Below are 10,419 nucleotides of genomic sequence, written 5' to 3'. Positions count from 1 at the left end.
CCCGGCTCTGCAGTCCGCGCCAGCCAAGCGTCCGCGCCTTTTCTACAGCCGCGCCTTACATCACGTCCTGCCGCCGCGCCATTGGCCGCCCAGCACCCCGGGCCCTGGCAGCGCGTGCTCCGGGAAGGCGGGAGACCCGAGAGGGAGGGGAGAAGCAGGAGGAGGAGAGGAGCGACGAGATGGTGGGAGCTGGTGGGCAAGGCTGGAGGGAGGGGGCGGGAGGAAGGGAGGGAGGAGGGTGAGCGCGGGGTTTGGAGTTTTTAAGCTACGAACAGTTTCCTGCGATTCTTTGGGACGGAAAATTAAACCCTCTCTCCCCGCCGTCTCCATCCTAAGAAGGCGCAGCCAGAGGATGCTTGAGGAGCTCTCACTCGGGTCTCCCCTCGGCCCAGAGCCGCCGCCTCGGGCACCGGCTGGGGAGGCTTGGGAAGGCAAGCCTGGGGCAGAGCTGCAGGAGCCTTCGGCTGCTTCCCGCGGAGCTCAGCCTTCGGCCCAGGCTCCGCGCTGCGGGTTGCGGGCGGCGGCGCAGGCCTCCTGAGGACCGGGCTGAGCCAGAGCGGCAAGAGCGAGCGGGAGCTGTTAAGACTCCGGGGAGAGGAGGGCCAGCCGGAATAGCCTCGCTCCAAGCAAGCTAGGGCCCACTTTATGGGAGCGTGTAGCTCATTCCTGCACTTCCCTGTCCCTCTGCAGCCTGGAAGAGTGGACGGGCGCATGGCTTTAGGGACTAGGAAAGGAATAGGTTCGAATCCCAGTTCTGCCATTTACGTGCAATGTAACCTTAGGCAAGTGACTTAACTTCCTTTAGCCTGTTTCTGATCTTTCCACCGAGGGCCAAGACAGCACCCTCCATACAGATGTAATGAAAAAAAAAAAAAAAAAGATCATGGATTTAAAGTACCTAGAATACAGTAGGCACTCACCAAACTTTCATCACTCCCTCTTTTCTTTTTCCATCTCCCCCTATTAAAAACTTTCCTACTGCAACATACATTCAGCGTTGCTGAGGTTCCTAAAGACCACAGGCCCATCCTCTGCTGGCTGGTTGCATCATGCCACAGACCCAGCTGTTGACAGACGTCCACCCTGCCACCTGACTGCACCACTTCTCCAAGATCAACAACCCGGCCTGTGGGTAAATCTCAACTGCCACCCCAGCCCCCAGAGTTCAGGCTCGACCTAGAGTCTCTTGGGGACTCAAGGATGACACCTCGGTGTGTGGTGAAGCTGAGATTTAGAAGATAAAAAGTGACTGTGGGGAAAAACTCAGTGAGCAAGTCAGTGACAGAGTCCCATTTTCTGGGTCTGCTTTGGAGGCGGGTCAGTCTGATCTGTGCGGTTCATCTTACAGGGCAGAGATGGGGGGGGCACAAAGTCCTACCTTCTACCTACCGGACGTAACTTTCAAATATAAATATATGTGTGCTTGTACTGCCCAAGCACATGCACTAGTGTTCGTGTGTGCAAACACACATGTTCATCTCTGTTGGCATAAAATACGACCGGCAGCGATGTAGAGCTAGGGTCTACACAGACACATCAAGTGTAAGTGTCCAGTGCCAGGCGGGAGGATGCACTTGTAAACGGGTAAATTGCATGTTATACATGCAATTGCATGTTCAGACAATACTACCTAAATCACTGCGTGCGCTTCTCCGAGGCCACGTTTTGCATATTTGAAAAAACTCCTTAAGTTACAAGTATGTGTGTACACGCTGCACATGCACAGATGCCCCAATGCGACGGAAGGACCATCAACCCAAAGACGCGCGCGTGCGCGAGTGTTCACACAGACGTGTGCCTTGGCGCCTGCACACGGCCCGCGCCCAGGCACGCGGACGCCTACACGTATACACAGGCATGTTTTACCGACGCATCTGGGGCACTTTCTTTCAAAGAAAGTAAGGAATGAAAACCTAATCTGGGAGTCACAGGGGTTCATCTGGAGGTCGCCCAAAGGGTAGAAAAAATTGTAACAACGCTGGAGAGGGTGTCCTTGGTGCAGCTCCGCGCCCAGGCTAGATGAATACAATACGCTTTCGAGAATTCTAGGGGCTGCTTTAGGAGGAGGGGGGCGGGTGGGGGAGGAGGAGCACTCGGCAACTCTTGCCGCGGGCTTCTCAAGAAACAGGGAAACGCACCCTGCGGCTCTTCATTCCCCCCCCCCCCACAAATGTAAGTACACGATTTTACCGCCTGTCCGACCTCCAGCCCACGCCCATCCCTGACCGACCCCAAATTCCCTGGCAGTCAAGATTCCCGCCGGTGCGCCCGCTTAAGCATCCCTAGGTGTCAGGCTGGGACGCGCCCGGGTCCGCTAGAGATTCAAAAGCATCTCCCGCCGCGGGGTGGGATCTGGGTGCCCTAGCCCTGGGCTCAGAGGCGGGTAACTTTGCTAATCTCCCCCAGCGGCGGGGCAGGGGTGGGGGTGGGGGGGGACGTCGCACAACCGCTGAGCCCTGTCCGTGAAGACTAAACAAGGAAAGGAACAGGCTGTAAACACACATCCTGACACGTGAGTGACATTTACACGGTTCGAGAAGCCGCAGCCGAGGGGAAGGCAGGGGGTAGGGGGAGCAGGTAAAAGTAATATTCCGAGGCGTCGGAAACGGCGACCCCTCGACGCCCCTCCCCCAGATAGGGAAAAAGAATCCCTAAATCCCCAGAACCTGCCTTTTGTGGGAGGTGACAGGTGAACGGGATTCAGGTCTGGCTACTCACGCCGCTGCCTACCTCCCCACCATCTGCTTCCTCGCAGACAAGCAGACCCGGCGCATAATGAGGTAGCAGCCTCCAGCCGGCCACCGTGACTAACTCAGAACAAAAGCGCTCCCTCCACGCCTCTTCCAACAAAGGGGCCACCAGCCCCGGCGCTCCCCGAAGGCTGCGGGGCTCCCGGCTGCCGGCTGCGGAGCTGCCGCGCGCAAACTTCCCGGGGCTCCCGGGGCTGCCGGCGCCACGGAGCCTGGGCCGCGGAGGGAGGAAGCACATGCGGCCCAGAGAAAGTGAGGCCGGGCGGGGCGGGGGACGAGGGGGTGGGATCCGGGGAGCCGCGGAAGGAGGGTGATTGATCAGTGCGCTGTTCCCGGCGCTCGGTCCCGTTATTAGAGGCGGCCAAAGCAGGGCCACGCAATAACCTCCGAATCGCCAACTAATTGACGCTGCAGGCAACTACTTCATTGTGCGCGCTGGTTTTATGTCTTCATAGCCGGTGATTGACAAGGTGTAATTAGTCATCTCACTCGGTGATAAACATGGGCACCCTCCTCCCGCGGCATCAGGCCGTGTGTACCAGCAGAGGAAGCGATAGTTGACGCTGATATACCATTAAATCAAAATGAAGACGTTCAGAAGTGTGTGTTTGCTGTGACGCTCTGATGGTTTATTTCTCAAATACGGCACCAACAGATTTACTTGATTTGCAAGTTAACTACAACATTAACTGGTTTTATTTATTTTGCCTCTTCCTTCCTCTTCCTAGGCAGGGATGTTGCTCTTGGAGAATGTGAAGACAGTTTGCTTCTTGACAAGCGAGCGAGCGGGCGCCCAGATTTTTGCAGCCTCTCCGAGAGTCTCCCCCGAGGGAAAGGCAGGCAGAGAAATCGCCGGATTTGGGAGTCACTAGGGAAGGATTCCGCGCGGAGGGAGCCGCCCTCCTTGGCCCCAGACCGGCTGCCTAGGGCCCCCCCTTTGGGCACTGCCAGTGGATGACCTGAAACTCTGAGGATGGTCTTGGGGATTGGGGTCGGGGAAGCCTCTCGGATAATAACTGCAAATAGAAAAAGAGGCAAAAACAATTTCTTCTCTGCCTTGAAGCAGAAAGGACTGTGTTCTTAAAGCCGCTGGTTGCAGTCACAAGGCCAGTTGCCTGCCTCCGTTGCCTGCGTCAAGTGTAATGTCGCCGGTTTTTCCAGTAGCACCATTCAACAAATTATATTCCTTGCTCCCGGGAGTGGGTCCTGCTTAGGGGAGTGTGCATGTGTGTGCGAGTGTGTGTGCGTGTGTGTGTGTGTGTGTGTGTGTGTGTGTGTGTGTCCCTCTACAGTGAGGCTGCTGTTAGAAGTGCTGGTTACTCCTTCCAGAAACCTGAAGGTTTAAATTTTAAAAGAAGAGGGAGCATTGCTCCCTGGGATTGCTATAGTCTGTCTTGACCCTAATTCTGGTTAGAGAATGGCAGGGACTGAACAAAGCCACCAACATCTGAAAGTCCACTTCGAAGGTATCACACTAGCCCCCAGGATCCGCTCCCCACCCCCCTGCCGCCCTCCAGTGGGGTAGGCTTCCTGCACTTTCCCCTTTCTAACCTCTGTCTCCTGTTTATACAGCAGAGGGATTAATGGTGGTTCTTTGCCACTGCGCAGGAATGTGGGGTTGTGGACATCTTCAAGAAAAGATGGGGTGAGGCCAAGTCACAGGGATGGCAGAAAAGCCCCGTATCTTCAACAAGGATTCCCCCCTCCCTTCCCAGGCCTGTGGGCCTCCTTCAGCAAAGAGGGGGAGTGTTTTATATTGATGTGAGAGGCTGTCAGTCAGCAGCAAATCAGCTCAGGCATGGCTACCTCTTTATGAAATCAGCTCATTGCCTTGGTCACACCTTAGAGAAAATCCGGTGGTCGCCGCTATCGATAATAAAAACTGGTGGGGCCTTAGTTGTTTCCAAGAAGAACCTCATGTCTGTGGACAGATAAATGCCCATCTCAGGCAGAGAAAGCCCAATTCTTCCTTCCCTTCTCCCTGCAGCGATCTGAACAATTCCGAAACCGCCTCCCTGGGCGTCAGCTGAGCAGGTTGGGGAACTAACCAGGGCCCTCTCTCTAGGGCCCTGTTAAATGCACAGAACTTAAAATGAAACACGAAGTGTGAATTTCAGGTTTGAACATGATGCATCAGGATACGTGGAGGCTGGCAGCCCCTTTCCTCCCTCCTGCATTTCGGTAGCAGGTATTAATATTGTATTAAATGTTATGAGGAAGTAAGGGCTGCAGAGAGGAATATGCTCAGATGCAATTTTGTCAAGGTTTTTATCTGTGATTATGATTCCAGATGTAGAAACTCCCGGAGGAGGGAAATGAGGGGCTGCTGGCGTGTGACATGTGTTTTAAGGTGTTTGGCAGTGTTTCTCAAAGTGGTGACAAAATGTTCAATTTTATTACAGCGAATCGGTAAAAAAAATATGAATACTAGGTCAGAGACGGTTCACCCCAGCAAACGGATTTACCCTTATTGATTTGGGTGGGGAAAGTTTGTATCTGGGTCCTGCTTAAATCACATTGTCAACAATGTAAATCTGTCATATCAGATTATTCTTAAAGAACACTTGTAACAAAATACACAATAGCTGATTGTATCTCCCCCACCTACTAATTTCCATGCAAAGATGTAGATTGCCCTGGGCTGGGGCACACATACACACACACACAGTAAATATTGCAACAAGATGGTCAATTTTTTTTTTCAGCCGGTATAACTACAGCCATTCCTTGAGGGTAATTTCTTTTTAATCTAACCCAGAATACGACCCAGTCCTAGAGGGGCCATTTTGCTAATCTCACTGCCTTTTAGGTTGAAACACAAATAAACGGCAATAAATTTCTTCACACAGGGAACCACGTTTTGCTGAAAGGAAAATCAGGAAGACTTTGTGTGAAAAAAAGGGGGATGGGGGAGGAAGAAGCTGAACTCTCGACTAGCTGGCAACTCTTGTATCTACATGCATGCCCTGGAGACTGGGAGTATTTCCCACCACAGTCTTTTTTAATTTAGAGGCATCTCTGCCATCCCTCTCTGACAGCAGGATACCCCTAAACTCTTTCTAAGCGAAGGTTTCCCCATAAACATTTTATGAGCTTTACATACACTAATCGACGCGGGTGCCCAGCCAGCACTGACCATACCAGGGAATGGGTTTGGTAAACATTTCCAGAGAACAAAAAGAGGGGTTTTTGGCTAAAGATGCTGGACTTGGCTCCTCCTTGGGTCCCCAGTCATAGGATGAGAGTCTCTACACACTCGCTGTAGGCATTGTTGTATAGATCACCCTGTGTCTAGCAGACCCAGTACGTTTCTCAGCCCAGTTCACGAAGAAACCCACACATAGCGCCAGCGTCTACTTAATTTAGGCTAAAGAATGTTGATTTTGGCTTCCCAGCCACTGGCACTATTTTACCATCACAAAACATTCTAGGCTCCTAGAAGAAATTGAACCTTCCTTCGAGGTAAGAAGGTTCCTCTTCTGCGAGGTGATGTAGGATGTACGTTTCTGAGGGGAGCAGTAAGGTTGCAGGAAGGGAAAATGCTCACTGTGGCCACTATCTCTCACCCTGAACTTCCGGCAGAACCTTTCCCCTACCCCAGCCCAACTTCCCACTGGACCCATTAGCAAATCTCTACTGCTATTTGGGAAGCTGGCATTGTCTCTTTAGGCGAGGAACAGTCATTTCCCACATGTTTCAGCTGAAGCCCAGCCCCTCATGCCTCCCCCCCCCATTTTTATTCTTCCATTAATTAAAACAACTAATGTCCCACCGATTATCTTTGCGTGAATGAAAATCATTATGGGCCCTTGCAGGTATACCGGAAATTCTGTTTGCTTAAGTATTCACACTTTGATTTCCAATAGACTCATTTTCTCAGGCATAAAGAAATTCAAACAAAACAAAACAAAACAAAACAAAAACAAAAACAAAATCTCCTGACACTTCGCAATAAGGCAGGAAGACTAGTAGTAACAAGCTTGTGTTGATCTCTTACTAGAAGTGTTCAGATGGCCCCGTTTTAGAGCTGAATTATACTACCTGGTAAAGGATTCTAGACAGTTAAAGCAAACATTGATAGGTCATCAGACACAGGTTTTGAATTTGTGCTTGTGTTGAGTCAGATGAGCTGATCCAAATTCACTTTTACATTACTGTGCTAGTCCTCGAAAGTAAAAAAAAAAAAAAAAAAAAAAAAAAAAAAGGCAGGGGACAATCAGCTCTATTTGGAATTTCTCAGCTACTTGGCCATTTCAGCTTGTATCTCCATTTCTGGGGGCTGCCATAATTAGAGCAATCTATTTTGCATTTACTTCTCTTTGCAAGCACTACATTATTCACTCTTTCCTGTGCTTATTAAACAGTGCCACCTGCACCAAATTCAACAAAGCTCTTCCATCAGTCAACCCAGCTAAGGATCCCGGACCATATATTATCATTAATTGAGGCTCAATTGAATAGTTGACGATAGAGGCATGAGTAAAAGCAACACATTTTCTAGGACCTGTTTATAAAAATATTTTAAGCAAAAAGTAAAAAACAAAAAACCCCCACACATTTATTCTCCAAATTGTTATCTTTTATAAACTCATTGCATTCTCTCTGTACAGTAATTCAAGTAGCAATTAGCAAGTCTTTTAATTAATGAACTATTCCCTGTAAGTCACCAAGGTGCCTCCAGTACAAATGTCCTCCTTCACAAGGTACTAGCAAATGCAGTCAATATTTTGTCACCCAAAGCCTTCGAAGCTGACCGCCTCGATTGTCCTAAAGCTATAAAAAGGATCTGAAGACTCAGAGACAAGGCTGGGAAGCAGAAGACAATTTTCAGTAAACCAACCATGGATAGTCTGAATCCAGAGAAGGAGTGGCAGAAGGAAGGGGACCATCAGAGAGGAGAGGCAGAAAATGAATGTAGGTAGGTATCAGTGGTTAAAGAAAGACACAGAAAGTTTTGTGCAGAGATGGGACCACCTCGGCTCCAGCTATGTTATAACAAACTCTCCATCTAAATGCTGATGATTTACACATTTTTAAGAGCCTCAAACCTCACTATGCCTTGTTCTTTAAAAAGCATCCTGCTTTGTTCAAAATACTGCTTATCTTTGGCATTGTCAACAGCTCTGCATCTGGGAGAGATTAATTAAGTGATAGGTCAGACACAATGAGGTGAAAGGGCATGTCCACCCAATCAGGACTGATTCATCCATTTCTTGGTGGATCAACTTTTTTGAGGGATGCCAATTTCAGTTCTATTTCCAGGGAGGATTTATCAATAGGAATGCCTGAGCTCCCCCAGTGAGCGGCTCTTAGCTGGAAAAGATTTTTCTGCAGATAGAGAAATCTAAAATCTACACTCTGTCTTTTTAAGATGTGAAACCAAAACCTAACTATAAATTGTATGCTTAAGTTTCACTGATCTGGGTGAAGGCTGATTTTCTTGAGCATGATCCTTCTATAAAATAGCTAATTGGATGATTGCAAATAAGATTGCCAAGCAACTCAATCAAAAAAATGAAAAGTTTGCTCTCTCTCCTCCCCCTTCCCAACTATTTCTTATTACCCCTTCCTTCCAAAGTCCACTTTTAAATTCTAGAAGGCAAAAGGAGAGAAAGAGATGTGAAAGAGAGTAGGAGAGGAGGAGAGAGGGGAAAAGAATGAAAGGGAAAGGTTTTCTAGACGTCGACTGATTTTTTTTAGACCAATTAGAGGTTATCTTTAAATCTCTATCCCTCCACCCCTTCCACACCTTTCTAAATAGATCTTTAGATTAGCGAGAAATTAGTTAATTGGAAAGGACTTGTGGCCAGTTCACCCTGTTCCTAACCAAAAAGGTTTTAAGGACCTTAGACTCCACTCCCAGAAATGACACCTTCTCCATCTCTTTAATAGCACATCAGTCTGGAGCAAAATTGTGGCTACCAGTGTGTGTGTGTGTGTGTGTGTGTGTGTGTGTGTGTGTGTGTGTGAGAGAGAGAGAGAGAGAGGGAGAGAGAAGGAAGTATACTCCCAGTCTGTGAATAAGCCTCAAATAAAGTGACTGTTTTGGGTAGACTCCCCCCCAAAACACTTGGAATATCGTTACCCTATTTGTGAACACCATTTCAAATGAAGTTCACATTTTCCAAAGTACTTGGTGGGGGGGGGGCAGTTAAACAATGGTTTGTGTTTTTTGTAACTGACCAGCTATTTCTACTTCTCCAAAGAAATGCAGAATGCCAGTTTTTGTAACTATCCAATTCTTAAAATCATCTGGGATCCATCTATATTTATAAAACCGAGCAGAAATACTTAACAGCCTGATCAATAGCCATTGACCGTCAGTGCACCCCACACCCTAACATGCACAGCTTGATCATGTATATTTGATCATCAAAAAATTCAAAGCATCTTGCAGCACTGTATCAAGCTTCCCATAAAATAGCCTGCCTTTTTCTGTGGTCTTGAAAAGAGTGTGAGCTTCTCTCTCTTCTGCATTCATCTATCTATCTATCCATCTATTTACACACACACACACACACACACACACAGGCACACACACACACGCCCCTCCCTTCTGGAGAATTTATTGCTCATATATTTGATGAAGAACAAGGTAATTAACTGCGAGGCTGTACATCTGGGTGGCACTTCATATCCATTGCAATAATAAAACACTTTTTTCCCATTTTAGCAGAAGAAAGGCTAGTCCTGCCCACAGATTCAGAGGACCCCAGAGTCTCCGTCTGCAAAGCCTCCTTGTTATAAATCCTGCCTCCCTCTTAAGTGATGGCACGCACAATTGCACCAAGGGGCACTAAGTTTATCTGTGCAAAAGCATCATTGGGGAAGCTTGTCCCTTCTCAGACCTTCAGCATCAGCTTGTGAGGGTTTGAAATAGACGTGGCTGGCTCCTCTGTCCTCAGTCTGCTTGGCAGCAAACAGGGACAAGAGTCCAAAGGGTCTGTCTTGCAAAGGGCCACAAGTAGAAGAGGTGTATTTTGGGATCTCAAGGGCTGATGTCCTGAGCATGTGCCAGTAACCTCCAGTACCCCCAAAAAGGACCTAGCCCTGCAGACTCTTCTGATATTCAGGGGTCAGAAGGCTGGTTCTAAGTTTCTCCATAAGGTATGCCCGATCTGTCCAAGCTGCTCCAAGGGTCCAGCCCAGGAATACCAGCTGGCAAGCCTGCTCCAAGGCTACAGCACAGTCATCTAACCCCAGCTCCAGAGATCACCCTCACCCCCCTCTCCCAGCCAGTGAAACATATTACCTGCAGAACCTCCCATTTCGGGAGTCCCCTGCTCTGTATTCCGAACCGTGCCCGGGACAAATTTCTTGGGGCCCTTCCTTCTAAAAGCAGCAGCATCTGGGCTGAGGCTCCCTCCTTTATATGGGGGGGGGGAGACTTCATATGATAATACGTGTAATATGATATGGAATGACAGAATGCATGACAGTTGCCCATAATACGGAGAAGTCAGTCAAAGGACAGAGGGGACATTTGGATAATTACCATCCATTGGCTAGTCAATCACGCGAACAGAGAGAAACTGCACAAAACCCACAATGGAGTTGGGAAACAAAAGAGACCCGAGCCAGACTCAGGATTAACCGGTCTAAAGCGATCTAAATGCTTTTGTATCTGAAGAACTGAGGCTCCCCAGTTACCCCCCCTTCCCAATCCCAG

The sequence above is a fragment of the Panthera tigris genome, chromosome D4 (genome assembly GCF_018350195.1).
Source record: "Panthera tigris isolate Pti1 chromosome D4, P.tigris_Pti1_mat1.1, whole genome shotgun sequence".
Taxonomy (NCBI): Eukaryota; Metazoa; Chordata; class Mammalia; order Carnivora; family Felidae; genus Panthera; species Panthera tigris.
This window is presented reverse-complemented; position numbering follows the sequence as displayed.